Source organism: Paroedura picta, chromosome 3 (genome assembly GCF_049243985.1).
Source record: "Paroedura picta isolate Pp20150507F chromosome 3, Ppicta_v3.0, whole genome shotgun sequence".
Classification (NCBI taxonomy): domain Eukaryota; kingdom Metazoa; phylum Chordata; class Lepidosauria; order Squamata; family Gekkonidae; genus Paroedura; species Paroedura picta.
The window spans coordinates 87,782,989-87,810,685 of record NC_135371.1 but is presented as its reverse complement, the minus strand read 5'-3'; the positions used below and the strand labels follow the sequence as shown (position 1 = coordinate 87,810,685).

The following is a 27,697-nucleotide window of genomic DNA, read 5'->3' as shown; positions in this document are numbered from 1 at the left end:
GGTGTTGAAATTCACGCGGCCTTGGTCAAGCCGGCACTGCCAGCTAGCTGATAAGCATTTCGCAGGAACCACAGAATCCTCGTAACAATGTTTCCCAATGAGGGGGAAAATATGCAGTGTGAGCAGATAGGGATCAAAGCAGGCAAATCAAAGGAGACAACTACAAAGCATGGTTACATGGGAACAGTGAGAAGACATGGGTCACAAGGACAAAGTAAAATATGCAACAGGCAAGATGGAGTCACACAGGTTCATCAGACAAAGATCATGGCAGAGAACAGGAGCTGATCTTGACATCCCTCCAGCCCAAAAACACCTTCCCCTCACCCATTGTCTCTAGGCCGTGGGCACTGCGAGAATTCCCTGTGAAAAGCCCGTGAAGTCTGGGGGCCTTGATATCGGAGGCCTCAACCCATTCCCTGTACCCCATGGGGAAATCCTTCCAATCAACCAGGTATTGCAGTTTGCCTTTGTGCCAACAAGAGTCCAGAACTTTGTTGACCTCGTAGTGAGTGTCCTTATCGACGAAAACGGGGATGGGTGCCGCAGATGGAGGGTGCCAAGCATCCGGATGTGGGGCACATTTTAGCAAGCTGGAAAGAAAAACGGGGTGCACATTCCTGTTAAGTCTTAGGCAGGGCAAGTTCCACAGTCACTGCATTGATCAAACATGTCACCCGAAAAGGACCCACAAACTTTGCCCTCAATTTCCAGGAGGCCTGTTGGCACCAGAGGTTCTTAGTGGACAGGTAGGCAAGGTCCCCCACAGCCCACACTGGGCAAGCTGTCTGTTTCTTATCTGCCTGAGCCTTATAGGAGCGTTTTGCCTCATCCAGGCACATGACAATGGACGGCCAAGCCTGGGAGATTCCACTTGCCCACTTCTGGACATCGGGTGCGTCAGTGGAAGAGATTTCCCAGGTAGGCACAGAAGTCAAATCCACCCCATAGATAGCTTTGAAAGGGGAAACCCCTGTAGACGCATGCACCCCATTGTTGTAGGCAAACTCGGCCAGCGGGAGTAAAGACACCCAATCATTTTGCTGGTGGTTGATGAAACAGCGGAGGTAGTATTCCAAAATCTGGTTCACCCTCTCAGTTTGTCCATTAGTCTCGGGATGGTAACCTGATGTGAGAGCTTGCTCCACGCCCAGGAGCTTCAACAGCTCCCACCAGAACTTGGCAATGAATTGCAGGCCATTATCCGTGAGCAGTCTACAAGGGATCCCATGCAGTCGATATACGTGGGTGACAAACAGAGAGGCAAGCTTCACCGCCGAGGGCATCCCCGCGCAAGGGACAAAGTGAGCTTGCTTCGAGAAGGCATCTACCACTACCCAGATCACACTCTTCCCCTGGCTGGGGGGAAGATCAGTAATAAAATCCATGGTAACATCCAAACAGGGCCGGGAAGGAGTGGGCAGTGGCTACAACAGTCCCTCCTTCTTTCCCCCCATGGGTTTTGAAGTCAGGCAGACTGGACAACACTGAACGTAGGAATCCACATCCTTGCGCAGCAATGGCCACCAATAGTGATGCGTGACCAGATGGAGATTTTTCACAAACCCAAAGTGCCCTGCAGGTTTGGAATCATGGCACAACTTTAAAACCTCCTTCCGGGCGCCCTGAGGTACAAACAGGCGTCCTTAAATAATAGACCCTCCTTCTCCTCAAGGGAGGGGTGGAGTGTCACGAATTCAGGGTCACTTTGGATGTCCTTTTGGACACAGCCCCCTGGGTATGGCCCTCCCCCTTTTGTTTTGCTGCGTGTCATGACCGTCAGACTGAGCTGGGAAGGGGTGAACACCGTGTCTACCAATGGGTCGCGTTTGCTGTCATACTGGGGGAGGCGCGAGAGTGCATCAGCCAAAAAGTTTGTTTTGCCCAGCAGATGCTTTAGAGTGAAGTTGAAATGAGAGAAAAACTCCGCCCACCGCATCTGTTTGGCGGACAGTGAGCGGGGTTGCTTGAGCACCTGCAAGTTCTTGTGGTCTGTCCACACCACGAACGGGAGGGCCGCCCCTTCTAGCCAGTGCCGCCAAGTCGCCAGGGCTAGTTTTACTGCGGCAGCCTCTTTCTCCCAAATCGCCCAGTTCTTTTCCGGACCGGAGAATTTCTTAGAGAGATAGGCGATTGGGTGCAATTTTCCATCCCCACCTTCCTGGAGGATCACCGCCCCCATGGCCACATCCGAGGAGTCCACTTGCACCGTGAACTGCTTCAGGGGGTCTGCGTGGGCGAGCACCAGCTCAGAGGTGAACAGTGCTTTTAGGTTTTAAAAAGCCACTTGGCAGGTTGGCGTCCACCCTAAGGGTGCACCCAGGCATGCCTCTGATTTGCCCCCCTCCTTAGTTCTCAAGAGATCATTCAGAAGGAGCGCAACCTTAGCAAAGTTGGGGGTGAAGGACCGGTAGAAGTTAGCAAATCCTAAGAAACTCTGGAGCTGCCTCCGCGTTTGAGGGGGTTCCCACGCTAACAAGTCCTGGACCTTACCAGGGTCCATTTCGATTCCGCTACTGGACACCCGGAACCCCAAGAACTCCACTGCCTCCCGATGAAATTCACATGTAGACAGTTTGGCGTACAGGTGCTGCTTCCGGAGCCTGCGCAGCACCTCTCGCACCAAAGACACGTGTTCAGCCGAATCGTCAGAATGCACCAAAATGTCGCCTACGTAAACCAGGCCCCCCTTATACAATAGGTCATGTATGACTTCATTAATCATGTTCATGAACATGCCCGGTGCGTCGGCGAGGCCGAACGGCATGATAGTATATTTGAACTGCCCCAAAGGAGTGTTAAAAGCAGTCAAGTACTTATGCCCCTTTTTTATGTGTCCCCGGTAATAGGCTTCCGGCAAATCCAATTTTGTGAAAATACAGGCTTTCCTCAGGTGCCCCAACAAGTCTTTTATCAACGGCAGCGGATAGCATTACACGTGGAAACCGCATTCAGACCCCTATAGTCGGTACAGAGATGTAGAGATCTGTCCTTTTTCACAAAGAGGACGGGTGCTGCCAAGGGGGAGGTGGCCGGGCGGTTAAATCCACGGGCTAGGTTCTTGTCCAAAAAAGCTCTCAGCTCCTGCATCTCCCGGGGGCTCATAGAATAAAGTTTGGCCTTTGGTAGCGGCTCCCCGGGTTTCAGTTCAATCGTGCAATCGGTTTTGCGGTGGAGGGGGCAGCTGGTCACATTCCGTCTCCATGAAAACATCTCAGAACTCCGAATACTCCCTGGGCAAGCCCCTTCCCCGGCATCAGCCACGGCCGCCAACACAGGGAAGGCGCTGGGCAGGGATTCACAAGGCTTGGCCCACCAGTGCGTCCTATACCCCGGGTCTTGAAAACTGACCGTGCCCTTCTTCCAGCTCACCATAGGGTCATGTTTGCACAGCCAATCTAACCCCAGGACACAAGGGAAGGCAGAGCTGGGAGCCACCACGGGCTGTATTTCCCCCCAGTGTTCTGCCACGTCCATTTCTTTTTTTTTAATTTATTTTTATTTTTTATTTTTTATTATAATAATTTTATTGTTTATTATTATATAAAGCATTTACAGAGAAGTTGTAAAGAAAAAGCAACCAGTTGATATGGTTTGCCATCTCTTTTAACATAGATATTTAGTTCCCATCACATATTATTCCTAATCTAGAAGTTTTTACCATTTTTCTTAGCCGATTGTTAATACATATGAGAGTATGATCTGTTATAGGAATACATTCTGTTATTATCTTAAGTGATATTAGGTCAGTCTCCTTCATAAATTGTCCCTGACCCAAGAATTACTACTGTCTTGTTAATGCCTATAAAATATGGTTTGTCATCCTCTTTTAGCATACATATTAACATACATATTCAATTCCCATCGCATATTAATCCTGATCTAGGAGTTATTACTTTCTTAACAAAGTAGTTGTTGATACATAGGAGGGTATAATCTATTATAAGGATATATTCTATTATTGTCTTAAATGATATAAAGTCAGTTCCCTTCATATATTGAACCTGTCCTAAAGGTTACTACTGCTATTTTTCCCACAGGAAGCCAAGAGAATACTCCATTGTTCAGCTCATCTTTCAGGTGGTCGCAGAAAATGAAATTGTGTTTTTTTCCATAGTAGAGTATTTCTGATTGTCCTTCTGTCAGGGCCAAAGAAATCTCTTACTTGATTCTTGCTTGTAATCGCCTTTGAGGGGGCTCTGAATCCTTTGTCAATCTGGATCTCTTCCTCTGGTCACACAGAAATATCTCCTGATAGCTTCCTAGTTGCTGTCGCTTTTGAATAGACTCTTTTTATTTTGCTGATCCAAGTCATTTCCTGCTCTGAATAGACTTCCAGGTTTTCGGTACTTTCCTTCCGTGAATCTGTTTTCCCAGGTTCTTTAAAGGTACTTTGGGTTTTTACATCTCTGGCACTCTCTCCCTCCAGTTGATTAACTTCCAGACATTGAAGTTTCACTTGATTTACTGTTAGCTGAGCTACGTCATCAGCTGGTCTCTCCGGACCTTGGGCTCCATCCAAAAGCTCCCCCTTAGTCCCACGAATTTCCTTTTCCAGCTTATTGACTGCTTTCAGTATCTCTGAGTTTCCTTTGCATAACAAATGGAAAAGCTGTGCCTTAGTTAATTCTTCCATAGTTCTAGGCAGTCACAAACTATAAACAGAAAGTCTCGTGAGGTCTCGCGGGAGCACGAGCGATCCCAAATTATCAGTTTGTCGATCTCCGTATCAAGTCAAATTCCCCCACTGAACTTTCACCAATAAATCTTCAAAGCACTCTCTTTGTTTGGTTAATGGGTATAGTTAGCTGGGAGTCTCTCACTCGGCGAAAGAAGGAATTCGCTTGTGAATTGGTTGAGGGGGGGGGGAGGGAAGAGCTTGTGGGAGAAGAGAGAGAAAAGCCAGAAAGCTTTCAATTCTTACTGTTGCAGATTCCAGCTTCTGTCAGCTTCTGCTCCTGTCGATCTGGTAAATGATGGTCTGGGAAGAATGTAAGGTCAGCTGGTCGTTTCAAGCTTGTAAAGTTGTTTGCGACAAAGACGCCATCGTGACCTTGAGCACGAGCCACTATTAATCCAGGGAGGTCTTCCTATCTCCCCACAGATCTGTAGGACCCTCAGGATGCCGTTCCCGGTTCCTAGGGCGACCGGTGAGCAGATTTGCGTATCTGCTCAGGTCAGCCAGGTGCAGAAGCTCCTGACCCTCGGCATGGCTTAAGAGCTGAACAGAAGTCCAGCTTTTTTTTATGGCGCCATCTTCAGTTCCATCTGCCACGTCCATTTCTAAGAGAAGCGTCTTGCTCGTTGCTTCTCCCCCCAGGGCACATTTCCCATCTAACTGAGCAATGCGGAGGGGCTTTGCCAGAGGCACCTTCCCGACCCCCAGAGTCTCAGCAAGCGGGGGATTGATCAAAGTCTTAGTGCACCCGGAATCCACTATGCACCATACTCCCAACTGCTTCCCCGATTTGGGTTCAGTCAAAGTCATGGGAAGAAAAACAAAAGGGGGAGCACTCACCAAACATTTGCCCCTGCCGGGGACCTGCTGGAGGGGCTTCCTCACAGCAGGTCACCTTCGTTTCCCAACTGCTCTCTGGAGCTGGGTTCTTCACCCATACCACCGTCACTAGAACTGGGAACAGCCACAGTGCCGCTCAACAGGGCAAGCAGAGAATGCACGGTCTTCTTGGTGGTCCTCTTCCGTTTCGCAGTGCCAGTAGCTGCTGTCCCAGTAGATGTGGTGGGTTCGCTGGTTGCCTTGCTCCCCGCTGCCGGCAGTGGCCTCTTGGAGGGGCACTGGGCGAGTAAGTGGCCTGACTGGCCATAGCCCAGGCACAACCCCTTCTCTCGGTGCCTAGCCCACTCCGCCACGTCCACTCTCGAAGACTTGGCCACCGGAGGTTTCTTGGGGGTGGAGGTCTTCTGGGGGGGCCTATTCTTGCCTCCCCCTAATTCTGCTGCCACTCTCAGACGCTGCTCCACTTCCCTGGCCAGGCGGACCCACCCCATCACCGTTTTTTGGTCATCTAGGTGCAGGCACTTGCAGGCCAGGCTTTCGTTCAGCCCCTCACAGAAGGCGTGCACCCACTGGGGTTCAGTCCAGCTGGGTACCGAAGCGGCCAACTTCTGGAATTCCCTGGAGTACTGGGCCACCGACTTTGGTCCCTGCTTGATTGACTTCAGCTGATTTTCTGCCATCACACGCTCAAACGGGACCACGAACATCTCTCTCATGGCTCGCATGAAATGGTCGTAGCTCTGCACTGCTGTGGGGTTGTACCGATACAAATCGATAAACCACTTGGCCGCCTCGCCATCCATGCAGTCGCCCAAGAACCGGATATGCTCTGCGTCGTCTTGGAACATGAATCCCACGTCCATCATGTATGCCTGCAGATGGACGAGAAATCCCGGGAAGGTTTCGGGGTCTCCGGTGAATCGAGTCTTGAAACGGTAGAGTCGTCTGATCTCCGCTCCCCTCAGCTGTGGGGGCAACCTGCCCCCCTGGGCGTCCATCCAGTCACAATCAGGCACACGGGGTCGGGGGCGAGTACCCCATCGTCTTCTTGCCCGTCTGGTGCTGTCCCCGGCTCCCGCTCCTTGGCCAGCTCCTTGGCCAGCTCCTTGGCCCTGGTCACCGTCCCCGGCTCCTGCTCCTTGCTCACCCGGACGGGGACCTTGCTGTCCCCCTTCTGTGCCAGCCCACAGGTCAGCGCCTTGCTGCTCCTCCTCTTCTGAGGATGAAGAATCCACGGCTTTCCCAGCCCCTCCTGTCCTGGCTCCGGCTCCCGTCCCCATTGCGCCCATCGCCTGGGCTTGCGCTCCGTGGGTCGGTGGAGCTGGAAGGGCAATAAGCAGTCTCCCTCCTGGCCTGGGGGAGGCTGCCTGCAACTCTTGGAGAAGACGGCGTGCCACTCTCCGGGACTCTGGTCCAAATTCACCGGTCACCGAATGCAGCCAGTCTCCCACTCGGCTCATCTGGTCCCTGAGGTCCATGACTTTGAGCGCCGCCATGTTCCCGTGATCTGGAACCCCTTTCGGCAGCACTTCGGGCCAATACTCCTGTCCCGTTGGCTGGTCGTATTTGGACAGCCTGCGTCGTTCAGTGACATGCTTCTCCAGGAAGAATTGGGGAGCCGGGCTGAAGCTGCCCAGCGCCTTCGACATCCCAGACTGTATCAGCACCTGGGAGGTGGTCTTGGTCCGGGTACTCAAGGGGGTCAGAGTAGCACCACCTTGGGTCAACGTGCCTCCTAGGTTGAGAGAGCCCAGCGCCCCGAGATCATCCTCGGTGTCGCTCGCAGCCAGGTCCTCCTCGTCCTCGTAGTCGCTTAAAAGGGTGCCATCGTCTTGCACGGCCATCTTGCAAAGAGAAAGGCATTGTGAGATTTGACTTACTGTCAAGTGCTGACAAAACTCACAACAAAACTTCTATGGAAAGAAAGCTTTAATGGAAGTTAGGTCTAGTCACTATAACTTTAGAAGTCAAATCTGCACAACACAGGAACAACCAGCACTTATCAATACAATTCTCCCGCCCAAAACTTGAGTGTTCCCATAGGAGGGGGTGCCCCCTCTCCCAGGTGCCATCCCAGGCTTCCTGCCAGAGGTGTTGAAATTTGCGCGGCCTTGGTCAAGCCGGCGCTGCCGGCTAGCTGATAAGCCTTTCGCAGGAACCGCAGAATCCTTGTAACAATGTTTCACAATGAGGGGGGAAATATACAGTGTGAGCAGACAGGGATCAAAGCAGGCAAATCAAAGGAGACAACTACAAAACGTGGTTACATGGGAACAGTGAGAAGACATGGGTCACAAGGACAAAGCAAAATATGCAACAGGCAAGATGGAGTCACACAGGTTCATCAGACAGAGATCATGGCAGAGAACAGGAGCTGATCCTGACACAAGGCAGAGTATTTGCATCTCCTGGAACTCAGAAGAGTCTAAGACAACATTCCCACACCCTAGATTTCTAGAAGCCAGGATGAGCAGGGCAAACATGCAAGCAAACAAATTGAAATTGTTTTAGAATGGACCCATGTTTACTAGTTTAAACTCCTTGGGTGGGGGGGGGAGAGAGAGAGGGAGGGAGGGAGGGAGGGAGGGAGGGAGGGAGAGAGAAAGAAAGAAAGAAAGAAAGAAAGAAAGAAAGAAAGAAAGAAAGAAAGAAAGAAAGAGTTTTTCCTTTCTTGAGATATTAGAAGCAAAAACTTGGGGGACATTGTAGCTCATAAGAATTACAAATCCAAGAAAACATAAATCTTAAATCAGTGCTCAGAATATACCAACGGAACTTCTCAGAGCTGAAACTGGAATATTTCCAATACTGAAAGTTGTCCATTTCCCCATCTTTAATGTTGGCTTTAGTTGAGAGACAGCCTAAGGAAAAAATATTCCAATCGTTTATGAAAAAGGCTACTTGGTAATGAAAAACTGAATTTCTTATATAATCTTCTGAGATTTTCATGCATGTTTCCATGGTATAAAGCCCCTGGCAGCTAAAGTGAAAATTTAAAACAGATTGAAGGATATACTTGTCCAAATTGACCTGTCTATGTTAGCCAGTGTGAAATTGATTCCATGGTATTGTATGATTAAATTGAATCACAGTAATGAAAATTACCTCCCAGTAAATGTCCAGGAAGCCTGTCTCTCAGTAAACATCTAGTTAAGAGAGCATTACACTCCTTGGTGTCCAACAAATATCCTCTACAGTTAAAGAACATTCCTTTCAGTCTGAGACACTGTATATGCAATTAGTATGTTTTGGAGAAAATTTCTCACTGCCATTAATATTTTATCAACAAAGAAATTAGCTGACAAAGCTGAAACATCTGGGTGGGTGAGTTGGTTATTGATCATTAGCCTACACCATTTTTGAAAGGACATTTTATGGTTGTTAATATTCTTTAAAGCTTTATGTGGGACGCATGAATATTTTACTTTTTATCATTACTGAGTTCAAACATTTCAAATCATTCTTGCTTCCACAAAACTATAAAAAGCAACTTCTATTTCAGTCTTCTTGCAATAATGCTCTATTGAAAATAATCAATATTTATGTTCAAAAGAGTCCAAAGCCAGCAATATGCCATCTACTGCTCTGATGACCGTCAAACAACTCTTGATATGCCCAGTCTCAGTGTAGAAAATAGCAATGCTGCTAGCTATAAAAAGTGTAAGAAAATACCCCCAACCCAGAGCTCACTTTCTATCATGAGTTCTAAATAGTCTCCAAACATCAACTAAGATTCTGGGTAGTAGTAGTGTTCTTTGAGGTGCATTCTGGAACAGTTGTAGTTTCCAGATCAGGGATAAGGGCAGGCCTGCATAAAGCAAGTTACAGAAATCCACTCTAGAAGTGACCAGTGCATGGATCACTGTGGATAGGTGTTCTGGGCCAAGTAAGGTGCTAGTAGTTTGGCTCGGCACAGATGGCAGAACACTAGCTGCACTATTCTTGTGATCTGTGCCTCCATAGAGAGGGAGACATCCAGGATCACACCTGGGTACCTGTTGGAGTGAGCCACTGACAGTCACACCTCATCCAGGTTGGGCAATCACGCTTCCTCATATGGAGCTTTCCTGCCCAGCCATAGGAAGGCTGTCTTTGAAGGGTTGATCTTCAGATGACTCTGCTTGAGCCATCCTGTCACTGCTTCCAAACATCTAGCTAAAGATTCTGGGGGTGAGTCCAGGTGGCCATGCATTAGGAGGAAGAGCTGAGTGTCATCTGCATTTTGATGGCATCCAAGGCCAAGCTTCCACACCATCTGGACAAGAGGGTATATAAAGATTTTGAATATGATTGGAGAGTGATCACTCCCTGTGGAACTCCCCAAGTGAGTTGGAAGCAGCTCGATTGTTTCTCTCCAATTGCTACCCTCTGTCTGTGACCCAAGAGGAAGGAGATCAGCCATGGGAGGGATGACCCTCCTAATCTGGAACTGGTGAGGTGGCAAGTTGGAAGATCATGGTCAACTATGTCAAACACTGTTGTGAGATCAAGTAACACACTTGACCTGCCCTGGTCCAGCTGGTGGTGGAGGTCATCCATTAGGGGGACTAGCACTGTTTTGACCCAATGGTCAGGCTGGAAACCTGACTGGGATGGGTCTAGGACTGAAGCTTCCCCCCCCCCCCCTTCAGCCGATGGGCCAAGCATTTCCCCTCTGGGAGTGAGAAGCTAGATCTAAAGGCATTGATAGAAGCACCAGGCCTTAACCATATGTCTGGTGGAAGAGCTCCGTCTTGCAGGACCTGCAAAAAGTTGACAATTCCAGCAGGGCCCTCAGCTCCTCAGGGAGCTCATTCCACCAGGTTGAGGCCATGACTGAAAAGGCCCTGCCCCGGGTTGAGGCCAGGCAAACATTCCGGGGGCCCGGGACAGCTAGTAGATTCTTACCCGCAGAGTGAAGAGCTCTGTGGGGCGCATAAGCAACCAAGCGGTCTCGCAAGTAAATAGGACCCAGGCCGCATTTGGCCTTAATGTCAATATGCCTGCTTCTTTACCAACTGTAACCTTTTGCTCCCTAGGCCCAAATTCTAAATTGTTAAAATAAAAATGTTAAAATAAAAATGACAAGGGTTTCCATCATGGGACAATTCTTTAAAATACTATGTTTCCTTTTCACAAATGTTGTAATTTTAGTTACATTTCAAAAGAAGCTAAGGACATTATCCAGTTATATATGCATTTATATCTACACACACACACACACACACACACACACACATATTTGTTCCAAAGGCTGATGCGTTATAATCTACCTAACTGGAACTCATATTAAAACATCCATGTTCTCAGCTGCCAATCCCAGTGGTTTTTTATTCCTGCCCTTATGTTCTCCTGATTGTAGGTATTAGTCCTCCATGCTGCTTTCCTTCCTATTTCCCTGCTGTTTGTGCTTTCCCTTTTCCATTTTGCAAGCTGAATCATCCATCTTTTCCAAGCAAGGAAAAATCTTCCCTCAGTTATTGGCTGAACAGTGAAGAATCCTAAGTAAACATCTTCTACCCTGACTCCTTGGTTATTATTTTTTTAGATAGCTGTGATATAATCCTCCCTCTCCAACTGGGTGAACAGCTGCTATTAACTTGGAGATGGAATGGGAAAATACTTAACATAATGTTATATTTTTCTCCCTAATCTTATGTGGAAATATGTAAGAGGGACACAAGTCAGTGGTAGCTGCAGGCCAGATATACCCATCCCATTTTGCTGAGTTGGGCTATTCAGGAATACATTAAATAAACTTCTCTTTTCATTCTCTCAGCTCAAAGGTCTACAAAGAGACCTTTCTTTGTTGTCATTATTCACTAATGTAGGTTCTTAATTGAGTGTGTCATTCTCTTAGCCTGCTCTATTAGCTGAGTAAATCTTAAGTAAATGCTAACTAAATGGTCTTCTGAATGAGACTCTGTATGTTAGACCAACTTCACCTACATTAGAATTCTGTGTTTAAGTCCATTGGAATCAAAAAGCTTAAACCAGAGTAACTCTGTATAGGATTGCACCACTAGCATAATTTCCATGGTGCTCGTCTGATAGATGTGGATCATGTGTGGAAGTACAAAAATATAGCTGCAGTACTAGACAAGAGTACTCCAGTCAAAACCATTTTGAGTAACTGGAAGTGTCCATATATCTGTCAAAATACTAGCAGATATGCAGCCTGCTAAGTTTGACTGCACTGGGTAGAAACAGGAAAAGAAAGGAGTCACACACATCAATGCATTTTAAACTTTTTGTTCCCAGTTAAATAATGAAAATTCTGTCTGAATCATCTAGGAGGATAGTCCCATTTTATTATTTAGCAGTGTGGGTGTTTAATCTGAGTAAGGAAATACTTTTTTGAAAAGTGCTTAAGTTAAATGAAAAGATTGTGTCTCATTGAAAAAAACATATTGTTTCTCATAAACAAAAGACCATTTTTATCCCATAAAATGAAATCTGAGCAGAAAGCTTTTATATCCACTGTATTGTATGCTGCCGTCATTAAACATTTAAAAGAGTATAAAAAGGTGGTGTACTTCTCTGTGTTGGCAAAGATACAGAACAGTGATATAAAAAAGAGGACACTGCTTTGACATTTATCCTGGCAAATTCAAAATCTATCATATTCCTCCTCCATATCATGAGAAGCCTCTTGCACAAGGTAAAGGCAGGAACAAGCGAGAGTGCTGGTTCTCTCGTTATAATGATAAGTTTCCTTCTGGGAGACCAGAGCAGTGTGAGCTCAAGGAAAAGGCACTTGATTTAAAACTTTATTCCTTGTTTCACAATGAATCATTTCATTGTCAGTAAAATAATATTAGGTCTGTTTTGACTTTCAAAACTTTGTGTAACTTTTCAGGGGAAGTAAATATAGTTAGGCATGATTTTTTTCTCTTACTTTTAAGGACCTGTTGCTAAATTTTATAAGAGTAATGGTACAATTTGGTGCAGTGGTTAGCGGGTTGACTTCTAATCTAGCATGCTCTCCCACATGCAGCCAGCTGGGTGGGTTACCTTGGGCTCGCTACAGCACTGATAAAGCTGTTTTGATGGAGAAGTAATATTTTATTTATCTATTTATTTATCTATCTATTTATCTATCTATCAGGGCGGTTCACATGAAACAGGAAGAATAATGAATTAAGTGAAACAACAAGCAACATGGAACATGTAGAAAAATGTGGGGAACATTAGATTAACTCATACAGATAGCCCAGTGGGTTGGGCAGAATTATGATGGGTGCCATAGAAGGGAGGCTCACAAAAAGGGCCCTCGGGAAGTGATGGCACAGGTCGACCTCAACCAAAATCCTGGTGGAGGAGCTCCCTTTTGCAGGCCCTGAGGAACTCAGCCTCACCTACCTCACAGGTGTCTATTGTGGGGAGAGGAAAGAGAAGGTGATTGAAGCTACTTTGTGACTCCTTCTGGTAGAGAAAAGCGGCATATAAAAACCAACTCTTCTTCTACAATCCAGAATGGAGTAGCTCCCGTCTAAGCCCACTGAAACCATTGCATTTATTCTTGTGAAACTCTGCTTGGAATTGCAGTCAGTTATATCCTGCGTTGAGCAGGGGGTTGGACTAGATGGCCTGTATGGCCCCTTCCAACTCTATGATTCTATGATTCTATGATATCTATAGGGTTGCCAGTTCAAGGCTGGGAAATACCTGGAAATCTGGGGGGTGGGGGTGGAGCCCGAGGTGGGCTGCATTGGGTGAGGCATGGAATTTCAGTGCCATAGAATTCACCTTCCAAAGTGAACATTTTCTTCGGGTGAACTGATCCTTGTTGCCTGGAGATCAGTTGTAATCCTAAGAGATCTCCGGCCACTATCTGGTTGACTATTCTATTTATGATGTCAAGGGCTTCAAGTAGCAAGTATTGACAGCCTTATCCACATTTGGACAGCCTTATCCACATTATGGGCAGTCATGCCCATAAACATGACTTTAAAAATAACAACCATTTGACATTTACATTTTCAGAAAGCTGCATCATTTTAGATATAATGGAATAAATATTAAGGGGCTTTCCGCACCGGGATCCTTGTAGCAAATTGTTTGCTGAACGAAAAATCGCCATTTAAAATAGTGGAATTCGTCATTATGCATACCTGACTTTGTAGTGAAATCCAGTTGCGTTTCTATAGTTTCCCACAAGCTTCCGATCTCAGCAAAAATCGCTAGAAAGGAAGCGCTATTGCCGAGCTCGTCCCGCCCCTGGCCGTCAAGCAGCCAATGGGCAACCGTTAGCATGCTCCCAAACAGCCCCTTTCCCTTTAAGAAAGGTTTAAAAAAAAAAAAAACACCCATTGCAACGAATATGTGTTGATTCGTTGCAACGGAGAGACCCATCAGCTGGCAGGTGTGTTTGAGCTGTCGTTTCATCGTTGCCACGCTCCCCCCAAGTGAAAAAAAAAATCCCCCCCCCTCACGGGCCCGATTTTCAGCCGAAAACAGTGTAAAAAATAAAGGGAAAATACATCAGCAAACGGGCTTCTCTGTTGTTTGTGCTTAGTGACTAAACAGCTCTGGGGAGGGACTGAAGCCGGGGAAGCCTCTAAACAGGCTTGCTGGTGGGTTGAACTTCGCTCGCTCGGAGAAAAAAAAATGGCGATCGCTTCGCCGGAAGATCAGAGGAGAGAGCCAGGGGGAGGGACTTTGTAGAAACCACAACAATGGTAACGCACAGAACTTTCCCGCTAGTGTTGCAGATTGGTTGCAGGAGTGTAGCGCTTTCCAGAGGGTGAATCCACTTTTGGGGATTTCCCTGAAAGCGCTACAAGGAAGCGCTTTTTGCGGATTGGTTTCAGGTGTGTGGCAGATTGTCAATGACGTTGTGCATAATGGCAAATCAGTAACGTTTTCAATTGGCAACCATTGTGCGATTTTGAAGGCGTGCGAAAAGCCCCTATGTATCTTTGATAGGATTTCAAATTATTAAGTAGCTTCTCCTCTCAACTTTTTTTTGTACCTGCTTGACACTATTGGGACTCATGTAAAGTGCTATTTAAATCCTAACTGTGAATACAGTAGAGGCTGTAAGTTACTGATGATGAACTGAACTGTTTTGAGTTGAGAGCTATATGTAACTACTAGTGGTGTTCTGTTATTGTCCTTTTGGGGCTTGTCTTCCCACAGGTTTTCTCTGGGTATCTGTCTCTGGTCTCAGGACAGGATGACAAACTCAGCACAGCTTGTCACTTATAGGGATTCCTCCATGTTTGGGTGGAGATGAATGGGGCTAGCAACAAGTCTCTTTTAATTACTTCTTTTCACAACTGGGAAAGTGTCTGCCATTAATCACTAACCTTTATTCCCCCAATGTTTTTGTTAATGAAAAGGACTGATTTGCTTTTCTAGCAAGCTATTACCATATTGCATATTTAGGGCCATTCCACACAACTGTAAAGTAGTGTAGTACTTACCTTTTGAAGATGCTACATTTTTGGCACTCCACATGACGTCATACACAAACCACAAACTCCCTGCAGTACTCCGGCCACATTCCTTCTTTTGGAGCACCAGCTGCAAGGAATCAGCAGCACACCAGCAAAAGATAGGTGTGTTTTTAAAATAGCAGTAGAAGAATTTCCCAGCTTCCAGGAGACAGGATTGCCCTTTAAAAAAAAAGTTGAAAAGCCTGGAGCAACAAAGAAGCGAACATGTGGCTTGCCCAGGCAAATGAAGGGATCTAGTCAACCAATAAAGAAGTGCCTTACAGTCACAGAAAGCACTGTCCCCACTGTCTTTAGAACCGCACATGTGAGCCTCATAACGTCAAAGAGCCTTTTTTTTTTGTCTCCATGGCTTTGGTATTCATAGTGCCCTGCACTTTCAGTTTTCGTATCAACATTTTCTCAAACATGGACACATGTGTAAATGCATATGTAGGTGTCCACATGGTTTGAGGAAAAAGAACATCTGCCAGGGACAGTGGAATGCTGCTTGAAGTAGTAGTCCCCAAATGTCTTTGGAACACCACCGGGACCCTGATTAGGTGACAGACCCATTCTGGTTTTAAGACCTCCTCGCTGTTCATGGCAGAACTCCCTGCCTCACGAACACTGCAGTGTTTTGCCTCCTGCTGAAATCTAAAAAAGAGGAAAAACCCATCAATGTACTTTGATCTTAAAATTTGACTCACGTGTTCCAACTTTAAAAAATTAAAACATGGATACACGTGTAAATGCATACGTGCACATGCGCCAGCAAGCATGCTGGAGGTGGCCGCGTGTCTTGAGGACAAAGAAAATGCTCCCATGATGTTTTGAATGCAACTCGTGACTACAGAAGTTCAATCATAGCCTCCCCTCTTGACTGTCATCAAATCAGGAACTTACAACTCCAGCTTCCCTTCTTAGGTGGGAAGAAGGTTTGTAAGGTTGGACCTTCCTCTGAACCTCCATTTTCTGACTATTGCAACCAGAGGAAAATGGATCCCACCTTGCAGTCCTCTTCTGTCCTGGGCACTGGCAGTGGACCCACTTGGAGGGATGTGGAGATCTGCGACCTTATGGTCATATTCTCGGAGGAGAGGATCCAGGATGCCTTTAAATCCTCCCACCGAAACAGGGAGGTATTTGAAGAGGTGGCTATGTGGATGTGAGCCCTTGGCCACCAGACAAGTGGCCTGGAGTGCCGGTCCAAATGATGCATGCCAAATACAATTGGTGCATCGCGCACAACAAGCAGTCTTGTGCTGCTCGAGTCACTTGCCCTTATTTTGAGATGCATTGTGCAATTTGTGGGGAGGGAGATGGTGACAGGAGGCCAAAGCAGGTGGGAAGATGGTGAGGCAGAAGGCTCCTTCACAACCTGCTCAGTCACAGCTGCAGGATCCAGAGGAGGGACCCTCTTCTGGAAGGCTTCAACCGCGTTCTCAGCCACAGCGACGTGGGTTGGACCTGGTCATCCTGGACCTTCTGGCCATCATACCAGGAGAGGAAGAAAGCATCTTCCACCCAACACCCCTCACATCAGGTAAGCTTGCATCTCTGGGCAGCTTGGTGAGTTTTTTCTTTAAACATTGACAGATAGCATACGTTTCAATGCTTATTCGTTGCTCCAAGGGTGCTTGGCATGCTTGCCAAGATGCTCTTTCAAAAGTTTGCAAAGGGCCTGTCCTTTTGGAATTGTTTTGAGAGGAGTACAGTTTCTGCCTGCTTGAGATCTTGTTTCTATTTTCCCATACAGACACAGCTCCATGAGCCATGACCATCTGCAGAAATGAGGGGGGGGGGAGATCTTGCCTGAATGATATTGGTGTTATGCCTTTCTGTGGGGGAAGACAGGGACAGTGACTCCGGTGGTTCTACACAGGTGTGTAGTTCTCTATTGTTTTTTGAAGGGAGAATGTTTGGTGTGTGTTTTCTCATTTGTACAGAAGGACCTGACAACACAGGAACAAGGCTTGCCATCTGGAATGGTGAGTTTGATAGACCCTTTTTCACCATCCTGTTTTGGTGCTGAAAAAACATTTTTTAATCCCCACAGAATACATCCCCAGTTTCATTCAAGACCAGCCATGGGCTCCAGGGAAGTTGATATCCTGAGTGGCAAGGGAGATACCAGCAGGTGAGCTGCACAGAGAACCTCATGCCTGTTCATCAGGGGTCAATTGCTGTTTTACTGTGATATGTATAAAGGGAAGAGGGAAATACCTTTGCAGAGAGGTTGCAAAGGATTTCTGTTGGGGGGGGGGGGGTTGTGGAGATGGTCTTGCAACACAACAATTTGACTTTGTGTGCTGTTTTTTGACTTCCCAGAAGAACAGTCTGAGGAGGAGGAGGAGGGAGAGGAGGAGGAGGTTCCTGTACAGCAGAAGGCCTCAGAGGAAAAGGTCCAGAGAGAGGCCCTGTCAACACAGGACAGAGGTCCAGGAGACAGAGGCGTGTCCCCCTGCTGACCAATGTTGGCCAAAGGCTCCTGGAGCAGGCAGAAATTCTACGAAAGCTGTTGCCAGCCCTCTTCCTCCAGCCATCAACAGCATCCATTCTCTCTTCTAGCTTTGTGACTATGCAGTAAGAGGAGCATGGCCACCTAAAAGGGGTTGCAACTGTAAGGTGAGGGGGGGCACACACAGTACTCCCTGCAAGATTACAGGATTTGTCGCACTGCTCCTCTTGCGCCTCCATTGCTCCTGCCAGCTCCCTCAACTGAGCGAGGACTGTCTCTACTGAAAAAGGGTTTGAGAAAGTTGCAGTCAGGACTATGTTGAATATAACTTTTGGATTGCCATGCAGCCCTGTATCAGGACACAAATTATAAGGAAGGGAGCCTTCTCTCACATGTCGCCCTGGTAGAGGTGGACGGCTCCTCTTCCATTCCCTCCTCCACATCTCCCCCATGAGAAGCCTGGCTTAACTGAGAGGCGGGGGGCTGAGAGCCCAGTTTCACTGGAGACAGGGCAGCTGATGAGGGGAAAGAAGGAAGGCATTAGCAAGGGACTGGGTCTGCTGCCAGCACCTTAATAAACTGAAATCATCATGTGGTGTGTGTTATTTCTTGCCCTAAAGGGGTGGGACTCAGGACTTGCATTGTTATTTCATTAAGGGACTCGGAAGAGGACACAGCATCTTAAAAACAACCTTAAATGGACTGTCATCGGGTGACAGCTGTTTACCAGATAAAATTATAACTCTATAAGGGTATTACTTTGCTGCTTATAATGTCCTATTTCCCCCTTGCATCCCCGCACCCCTCTCAAACCCTGCCAGCCCTGAAAAGGTGGGAGTCCAGGTCAAGGCTGCAGCTCTCCCCAGGCACCAGATCGCTTACAGCAACCAGACTTGGTGGGGGTGGGGTATGGATCATAACATATTTTGTTACTTAGTAAAAGCCAGCAAAAACTTACCCATATGCCTGCACTGATCCAGTGGGGGCTTCTCAGTTGCCTCCCAGATCTCCATTATTTGGGCATTAAATGGGGTGCGCCCACTCTCCCTAGGCTCCCTCCCCTCTGCTCCAAGCTTTTCAAGAAGACCAGCTTTATGTGCTTGGACTTTGTGCGCACCTGTTCCCAGGTGCGCACATACCCTCTCGCCCCCATTGGTGAGGACCATATCGGTGCCCTTGGTGAGGCTGTGGGTGCCTGTCATGAGCTTTGGCAAGCTCTTGGATGCCCTCAGCAGCTCTAGGAGTGCCTCCAGCTCAGCCTTCTGCCAAAAGGCACCCTTCCTCGGCAGAGGCATCTTGCAAAATGACATGTGTTTGGCAAAGAAATGTTAATTCATTCCTCCCCTAAAATTTTAAAAGTACCCAATTGCTCTGCCAATGGGATTGCCCACGGGGGAACTCGAGGCATGAGACAGGGGGCGCCGTCCTTTCCTGTTCAGCTGGCAGCCATTTTACAAGCCCCAGAAACTTCCTGCCACCAGAAGCCTCCTTTTAAAAGGGACAAAATGGACTGGTGGCAATTAGCCATTTCCCACAGCGGGTTTTCCTCCCTCTCCCAAAAAAGCCACCCCCTTGGTTATGCCAGGTAGACCTCTTTAGTCTGTATTGGGAAGAGAAATGCAGTAGGGACAAGACAAGCCATTTTTTAAATCCCACAGTTCTGCCCACTACTGGAAGCCCCACTGTGCAGTCAGATCAGAGAATATTAACGTTTAAAGGGGGCTTGCGGCCAGTGAGATGGTGTGTGAAAAGACAGCACTGTTCCCTCACTCGCATGTCAAAAGCATAGAGACCAGACATTTGAAACGAAATAGTAAACTTTATTAAACTTTCACAAACCAAAGGGAGTTACAGGACTCAAAACTTTCCCCCGTGCCTATAGAGGTAAGTGCCTATGGCATCTCAGACCCTGCAACCCTCATCATAGATCCTGTTCTTTCTCCTCTTTGACATGGGTTCATCTTCCTGCAAGACCACTGGTTCTGGCTCCGACACTGGAAAGGGAATGTCGTGACCTTTCTCTTTACAGATATAATGTAGGATCACACAGGCAATGATGAGGGGAGTGACATTATCTAAATGTACATGTACCCCGGACATAAGATACCTAAACTGTCCCTCCAGACATCCAAAGGCACACTCCACCATAGTAACTTTGCACATTGGTCTGTGGGCACTAGTAAGGAGTCATAAGCCATTTGCACAATGGACATGCCGTGTCCCCTAGAATCAGCAGTGGTACCTGAACCCTTTCTATGGTCATGGTTGGGTTTCCAGGAACAAAGACCCCTTCATCCATGGTTGACCTCAGGTGTGACTCCCAGAAGACAAGGGTATCATGCCTCCTTCCACTCCAGCCCACCTCAGCAACAATGAACTGTCCAGAATAGTCCACTGTACCGTGGAGAAGAATTGAGCAAAAGTCCTTTCTGTTGCCAAACTCCTTTATTCTGCCCCACCCCCCGAGCTCTTATGGGTATGTGGGTCCCATCTGCAGCAGCAAAGCAGTGCAGGAAACCAAGCCTCCCAAAATCATCCATACTCTGCAGTGGGAAGAGGGAAGAAAGAGTGATGAGAAAAAAAGAGGGGGGAGGGTCGAGTATTTGTTGCTATGGGAATAACATGGGGAAAAAAGGGGGATCAATTTAAAAGGGTGAAAGTGCTACCTACCTCTCCTAGCTGGTCTTCAAGGCACACCACCTTGCTGTAGAGCAGTGGTCCCCATCCTTTTTATCACCATGCTTGACAATTTTACTGAGGCCCTGGGGGGGGGGTTGTCTTTTGCCAAAGGACATCGCTGCTGCTGCCTGAGCCACTGCTCCACTTGCTTTCCCACTGGCGCCCCTGACTTCTTGCCACCCGCTGGGAGGGGGGGTGCTGCCTGTAGCAGCTGCACAGTGCCACGCCGAGAGGGAGCCACAGCCATGGCGGCTGCTGGAGAACACCAAAGGTGAGCTGGCAACAGAGTGGCAGGGCAGCCCCCGAGGCAGTAGCCAGGGAGGCGTACAAGGAGGAGCCAAGGCCCGGTACCGACTGATCCATGGACCGGTACCGGTCCTTAGCCGGGGGTTGGGGAACGCTGCTGTAGAGCTCTGCCTCCATTGCCAAGCAGAACTCCATCACGATCTCACCACTGGTGGAAATCCCTAAGCCAAACTGCTGCGATACATTCTGTAAGTACAGAGGGATGGCAAGGTACCACAAGGCAGCTGTGACACACTTCTCAGAAGTGGGGCTCCTCATGCAGGTTTGCTGGCACTCCATCTGGCCACGAAGCATGTTCACTATTTTCATGGACATCCTGAAGTTGAGGATCCATTGCTCATCACTCCAGTTGGAAAGGACAAAATTATCCCACCAGTCAGTAGTTCTCTGGTCCACCTAGACCTGCTTAGGGAAATGCAGCTCTGAAAGAGCTTGCCATCTCATCCTGGCTGCAATGCGAGCCCTCCTTGAGTTCCTTTGCATGGAGTGGATGCTGAGTGCTCTTCTATGAAGCATCCTTTCTTGGAAAGCCAAGGTATATGTCATCATTTTCAATAAGGTGGCAAGAACACGTCCAGCAAGGACGAGCATCTGAATGACCAGGGCTAAAATGATATTCTCCATTACAACGTAGAGCTATGAGCGTGCAACAGGTAGAGGCCAGCAAAGAGCAATGGCAGCCAGGTGTGCATGCAAGTGCCTTTATTTAGTTGATCTGTGGGCGTGCTTTTAGTTCTTTTTGTTCAAGATAATTTTTTTTAAAAACACCATGTGACTGTTCTCTATGGCTCAATGAATGTGCACGTTTGTCTCCACATATATTTTTGGATTTTAAAAACAATGAAAGGGAAAGGGGCATTTTGGAGGTCTGTGGACATTTCTATGTTTCATTGGTTCTCCAACTTGATTGATGGAACAGGGCAGGCTGAAGTGCCACAAAATAAGAGCACCTTGCTTTCGCCTCTAGCATGACTGGAAACGTGAGGAAAGCTAAAAGCGCTATGGGCGGCATGGATGTAGCGAGAAGGTCGAGGCGTGCAAAATAACGGTTTGTCGCTTTAAACTGTAGTGCTAGGAGATGCCGTGGGCATCTCACTACTTTAGCCAATGTGTGGAATGGCCTCCAGGATATTGTGATGCTGTTTACTAATTTGCTACTAATTTACTTTCTCCTTATATCTGTACTCTTAATGATCTCTGTTCGATTGTCAGATGAAGCATGTATGCACACAAAAGCTCATGCCTTGAATAAATCTTTGTTGGTCCTTAAAGCTGCCATTGGACTCAAATTTTGTTGTGCTACTTCAGACCAACATGGCTATCCACTTGAATCATGGGTGACCAGTTAAGGGAGATTGGGGAGCTGTTGACATTAAAAGAATGGGAGGGAGATAGTGGCTGCTCAGTTCCTCTTGTCATGACTCCTGTGGCTTGGACATGGGAAAGAAACAAGACACTCTAAGGTTTCCAGCCTAAGCTTTGAGCCAGTGTGGATTTACTCATAAGACTGGCAGTAAACTAGCTTGCATTGAAAGGCAATAGGGTACAGACCAGTTTAACTCCAAAATAACCAAATAAACTGAAATAACCCAGGTTATATCTGTTCATTTGGAGTAAATGGCTAAGCAAGACACTTTGGAATCTGCATCATAAGATTCAAATCAAGTAGTCTGAAACAGAATTTCTGTATTTCACATTGCTTCTAACTATCTGATTGTGGCTGCATTGATAAAATAATAACAGTATAAGAGACAAAAGACATAAACCCAACCTTCTGTTCCAAAAACAAGATCATTTCCAGAAATGCATGACTGTCTTTCATAATTTCTGTGTCTCACTCTACTTACGTTTTCAGGGAGCAGGGGCAAAAAATATTTATTCCAAATTGTAATTGTAGCTGTAGATTCATGTTTTGAGGAGATTATTTCAAATAGTATTGTGGGGAAATGATTGGCAATGTTGGAATGAATAAGCTATCATTGAAACATCCTAATTTGCATGATAGTTAAACAGGTCAGTGGTCAGGATGAATGTAAAGTACTCAGAAAGAATTCTAGCAAAGGAAATTGATAGCAGAGGAGACTGGTTGAACTGGCAAAGAGGTCCTTCCTAGATATGGGTAAACTAGAAAAGTACATCAGATATCTTGTTTTCTACATGGAAAGTTTTTAAATGATATATAGAAGAGCATTCAGTTATGTAAGCAACCGCCTACAGCCTGAAGTAGAAAACTGGGACACAGACTCAACTCAAATACTGTTGAAATGTCCATCAATTGTTAAAATTCAGCCCATTGTGTTCCTTTTATAATTTGTTGTTCAAATTAAAAATAGATATTTATCTTATATTCTGAATGATTGTAGAGACATTAACATGGCAAAACATCTAAAGCATTATAATTTTAGCATACAATATAACAATCCTGTATTCATTTCATTGCACTTTATAGGTAATCTTAAATGACCAGAAATAATTGCAATAATTGCAAATCAGACTAAACTGTGACCATGCCGCAATAATTACAGTTTTGTACTACATATTGTCATTAACCACATACCATTTATTGCATGATATTTAACCATTATGGGCTGTTGTGCATTTTGTGGACTGCATTCAATGTGAGTGCTTGTGAGTACTTAATTCAAATCACTCCTGGTATTAACCCATTTTCGGCTTTTCCAGAGGCAATTCAGAAGCCATGAAAGAACAGAAGGCACCAAAGCCTTAAAGAACCAGTTTTTTTCTGAATTAAAACGTGTTTGTCTGGGATAGGTGGGTAGTAAATCTGATGATGGTGATAATGATGATGATGATGATGATCCAGACTAACATTTCTATGAAAATGATTCTTTCTAGCAAAAGAGCATGATTTTCTCCCTCTTCCCTGTCCTCCCAGAATTACCCCAAATGTCTCCCAAATCCTATTCTGGGGTGATATCCCTCTCACCCAACAGCAGGATTTCAAGGACCATTTTGGGCAGTTGCAAGGAATGACTCTCTGTGATAGAAAACTTTGATATTCTTGTTGCCAAGTTGGTAAAACGGGTATGGATCCTAATTATGTCACGTGGATCGATAACTGGGTGACAGATTGTACCCAAAAGGTACTTGTAAATGGTTCAGTATCCTCTTGGAGAAGAGTGACAAGTGGAGTTCCCCAGGGATCTGTCCTGGGACTTGTGTTGTTCAACATATATTTATAAATTATTTGGGTGAGGGTTTAGCGGGAATACTTATTAAATTTGCAGATGATACTATACTGGAAGGGGTAGCAAACACAACCGACAACTGAATCAGAATACAGGATGATATTGATAGGCTCAAGAAGTGGGCTAAACTGAATAAAATGAAGTTCAATAGGGACAAGTGTAAAGTTCTGCATTTAGGTAGGAAAATCCATTTACACCAATATAGGATGGGAGAGACTTGTCTTGACAGTTAGCATGTGCAAAAAGGATCTGGAGTCTTAGTAGACCACACATTGCACATGAGTCAACAGTGTGAATCAGTGACTAAAAAGGCAAATGGGATTTTGGTCTGTATCAAATGGAGTATCGTGTCGAGATCATGGGAGGCGATGGTATCGCTTTACTCTGTCTGGTTTGGCCTCACTTGGAGTATTGTGTTCAGTTTTGGGCACCCCAGTTGAAGAGAGATGTAGACAAACTGGAACATGTTCAGAAGAGGGCAACAAAGATGGTGAGGGGTTTGGAAACCAAGACATCTGAAGAAAGGTTGGGGGAGCTTGGTCTGTTTAGCCTGGAGAGGAGATTATTGAGAGGGGATTTGATAAGCATCTTCAAAGGCTGCCATATCGAGGCTGCCATATCGAGAATGGAGCAGAGTTGTTCTCTCTTGGCCCGAGGGATGGACCAGAACCAATGGGATGAAATTAATTCAAAAGAAATTTTGTCTAAACATCAGGAAGAAGTTCCTGACTGAGTGGTTTCTCAGTGGAACAGGCTTCCTCGGGAGGTGGTGGGTGCTCCATATTTGGAAATTTTTAAATAGAGGCTGGATAGCCATCTGATGGAGAGGCTGATTCTGTGAAGGCTTAAGGGTTTGGCAGGTTACAGTGGATGAGCGATAGGGTTGTGAGTGTCCTGCATAGTGCAGGGGGTTGGGCTAGATTATCCATGAGGTCCCTTCCAATTCTATTAATCTATGATTTATGGAAACATCTAATCTACTCTAAACCCATGGCCTCCTGAGGAAACCAGTTCCACTGAGGAATCATTCTGTTGAGATTTTGGTCCTACCCTCTGGGGTAACAGAAAACAACCTGCTCCATCATCTATGTGACACCCCTTCAAATATTTGAAAAAGGTTATCATATCACCAGTTTGTCACAAATAAACAAACCTCCCTCATTCTTTCCTCATATGTCTTCATCTTCAAACACCTCACCATTTTAATTGTCCTCCTCTGGACTCATTCCAGTTTATCTACATTCTTCTCCAATTGTGGTGCCCAAAACTGAACACAGTACTCTGAGGTCTAACCAGAGCAGAATAAAGTGGTACCATCACCTTGCGTGATCTGGACACTATACTTCTTTTGATACAGCTCAAAATCCCATATGCCTTTTTAGCCACTGAGTCACAGTGCTGATTCATGCTCAGTGTATGATCTACTAAGATCCCTAGATACTTTTCACACATACTAATGCCGAGACAGGTCTCCCCCTTCCTATAATGATGCATTTGATTTTTCCTACTTAAATTTCTTTACTGAAATTTATTTTATTCATTTTAGCCCAGTTTTCCAGCCTGTCGAGATCATCCTGTATCCTGATTCTGTCTTCTGCTGTGTTTTCTAAATCTAAATCAGTGGTCCCCGACCTTTTTATCACCGGGGACCACTCAGCGCCGGGGACCACTCACCGGGGACCACTCAATGCCTTTTACTGAGGCACGGTGGGGGGGGGGGGGTGGTAGTGTCAGGATTGTAGAATCTCTGTCATTAATTAGCCTGAGTTCTTCCATGACAGTTATATTGCTTGGCGCCTGGTTGCTACAGGTCCTATATTCCTGCTAACAATTAAAAGTGAAATATATGTTGTTGTAACTCTTATCACTTGTTGAGGCCTCTCGGCTGGGCCCGGTTTCGCTATCACCCAGTCAAGGCCATGAGAATGTATCACTGTTTTAATTGCCTGTGCCTCTTCTCTCCTTCTCCCCTCCCTTGGGAACTTTCAAGTTTTGAGCGGGAGAATTGTATTGATAAGAAGAAGCAAATCTGTACTCAGGTCAGATTTGACTTCGCCAGTCTTGATGCGTGTAGTACTTCTCAATAAAGCTTTCTGATCATTAAGAAGCTAGTTGTGAGTTCTCTCAGCGCTTGACATTAAGTCAAATCTCACAACTCCTTTCGCCTGCCAACATGCAGGACGAAGGCAATATCTATACTGAACAGGAAGAAGGCCTGGATTGGGATCTCTCTCAGGGCGATTTGGCCGGCGCGGGCTCGTATAGCTCGGGCATGGTCAGAGCCTTGGGAGAGGCAACCCTGGGTCATGCAGAATTCCTGGAAAAGCACATCACCGAACGCAGGCGTCTTTCGAGGTACGACCGCCTGACGGGTGATGAACAATGGCCTGAGCAACTGCCCCTGGGGGTGCCCAGCCAAGGGATGGCGTCCACCTTTGAGGTGCGCGAGTTGCAACAAAAACTGGACAAGGTGACCAGCTGGCTGCAGGATGTGTCGGGACGGTTGGATCCGGAAGAGCAGCGTGAGGCGAGACGCTTGCTGCGCGAATTGCACGTAGACTTTCGCGAACCCGGCGGCCGGAGGCTGGGGGATCTTCCCACCCTGAGGGAGCGTGAGGAGGCGGCGATGAATGCCGCCGCTGAAGCCGAAGCCGCAACCTTGGTGGCGGCGAGAGCAGCAGCGCAGTTGCAGGAGGAAGAAGACGCCGGCCTTGGTGGGGCCAATGCTGGGAGAGGAGCGGCGGCTGCCGACGGAGCCGGGGTGGCGGACGGCGCGGCGGCTGATGCTGGTGGAGCGGCTGAGGCGGTGGTGGCAGCGAGAGCAGCGGCGGCGGCGAGAGCAGCAGCAGGAGTTGGTCGAGGGGTTGGTCGAGGAGCACGGGCTCCGATGGATTGGGGTCCGGGACGCCTGCCTCCCCATCTCAGAGGGGTGGAGATGCGGAGCACCTACAAGTTTAAAGCCAAGTTCTCGGGGGATCCGTCAACCTTCCCGTCGTTCCTGGTGCATCTCCAAGCCTACATGATGGACATGGGGTTCACTTTTAATGATGATGCTGAGCGCATTCGTTTTGTGGGAGAGTGCCTGGAAGGGAAGGCGGCAAAGTGGTTCATGGACCTCTATCATTACAATCCGAGAGCCGTCCATAACTACAATCACTTCCTGAGAACCATGCGCCTGATGTACGTGGAGCCTTTCGAAAAGGAGACGGCGGAGAAGAAACTTAAGGCCCTGAAGCAAGGGAAAATGACGGTGGCCGAGTATGCCCGGGAATTCAAGGAACTTTCATCTGCGGTGCCGGATTGGACTAAGCCCCAGAGAGTGCATGCCTTCGTGGGGGGGCTCTCCGGAGATTTATCCAGCAAGTGTCTCCTTTTAGAAGACCCACTGACCGTGTCGGGATGGGTGCAGCTGGCAGGGGAGATGGAAAGCCGTCTGGAGCGGGCGGCCGAATACAAAGGAATTGCTGACAAGACAGGAGGAAAGACTTCTACCCCTAAGAAAATCAAGCCCAAGGCTAAGCTGGAACCGAGCGAGAGCTCTCGGTGCATGGAAAAGGGACTATGCCTGGGTTGTGGCCAGGCTGGCCATTTTCTCGCTCAATGCCCAGCCAAGACATCACCCGGTGCCAAGTCGACGGGGGGATCCCTAGCCAAAGCTTCCACAACCAAGAAGGCGGCCCCAAAGAAAAGCGCCAAGTCTCTGCTTGCTCCGGCTGGGGCTGCAACCGTGGTGGAGGAATCGGAGGACAGCAGCGGCCAGGATGAAGAAATTCAATCAGAGGAGCAGTCGGGAAACGAAGACGGCCTGCTGTGAAGGCGCCCCGCCAGCAGGTCTCCGGCAGGGGCAGACGCGCGGTGAGTGATTCTCCACTGGTCCTCTTGCCCGCGACCCTCACAGAGCCCAACTCTGGGAGAAAATTGGGGGTTCATTGCATAGTGGACTCGGGGTGTACCAAAACCCTAGTTAGCCCAGCGCTAGCCGAGACTTTGGGGGTTGGGGAGGTGCCTCTGGGGGAGCCCCTACCCATTACTCAACTGGATGGGAAATGTGCCCCAGGGGGGGAGGCTACGGTGAAAACGCTCCCGATGGACTTGGACATTGAAAAGC

The 27,697-nt window shown here is 47.3% G+C and overlaps 1 protein-coding gene and 1 long non-coding RNA gene across 4 annotated transcripts in view; both read left to right on the top strand.

Moving 5' to 3' along the window:
- SPOCK1 (SPARC (osteonectin), cwcv and kazal like domains proteoglycan 1) overlaps window positions 1–27,697 on the top strand; it is an 863,260-nt gene that overhangs the window by 510,452 nt on the left and 325,111 nt on the right. The gene's annotated exons all lie outside the window — the stretch shown is intronic.
- LOC143832400 (uncharacterized) lies at window positions 13,822–18,702 on the top strand. The gene is made up of 3 exons (XR_013229240.1): window positions 13,822–16,819; window positions 16,994–17,074; window positions 17,266–18,702. It is a non-coding gene; the product is annotated as an uncharacterized LOC143832400 (long non-coding RNA).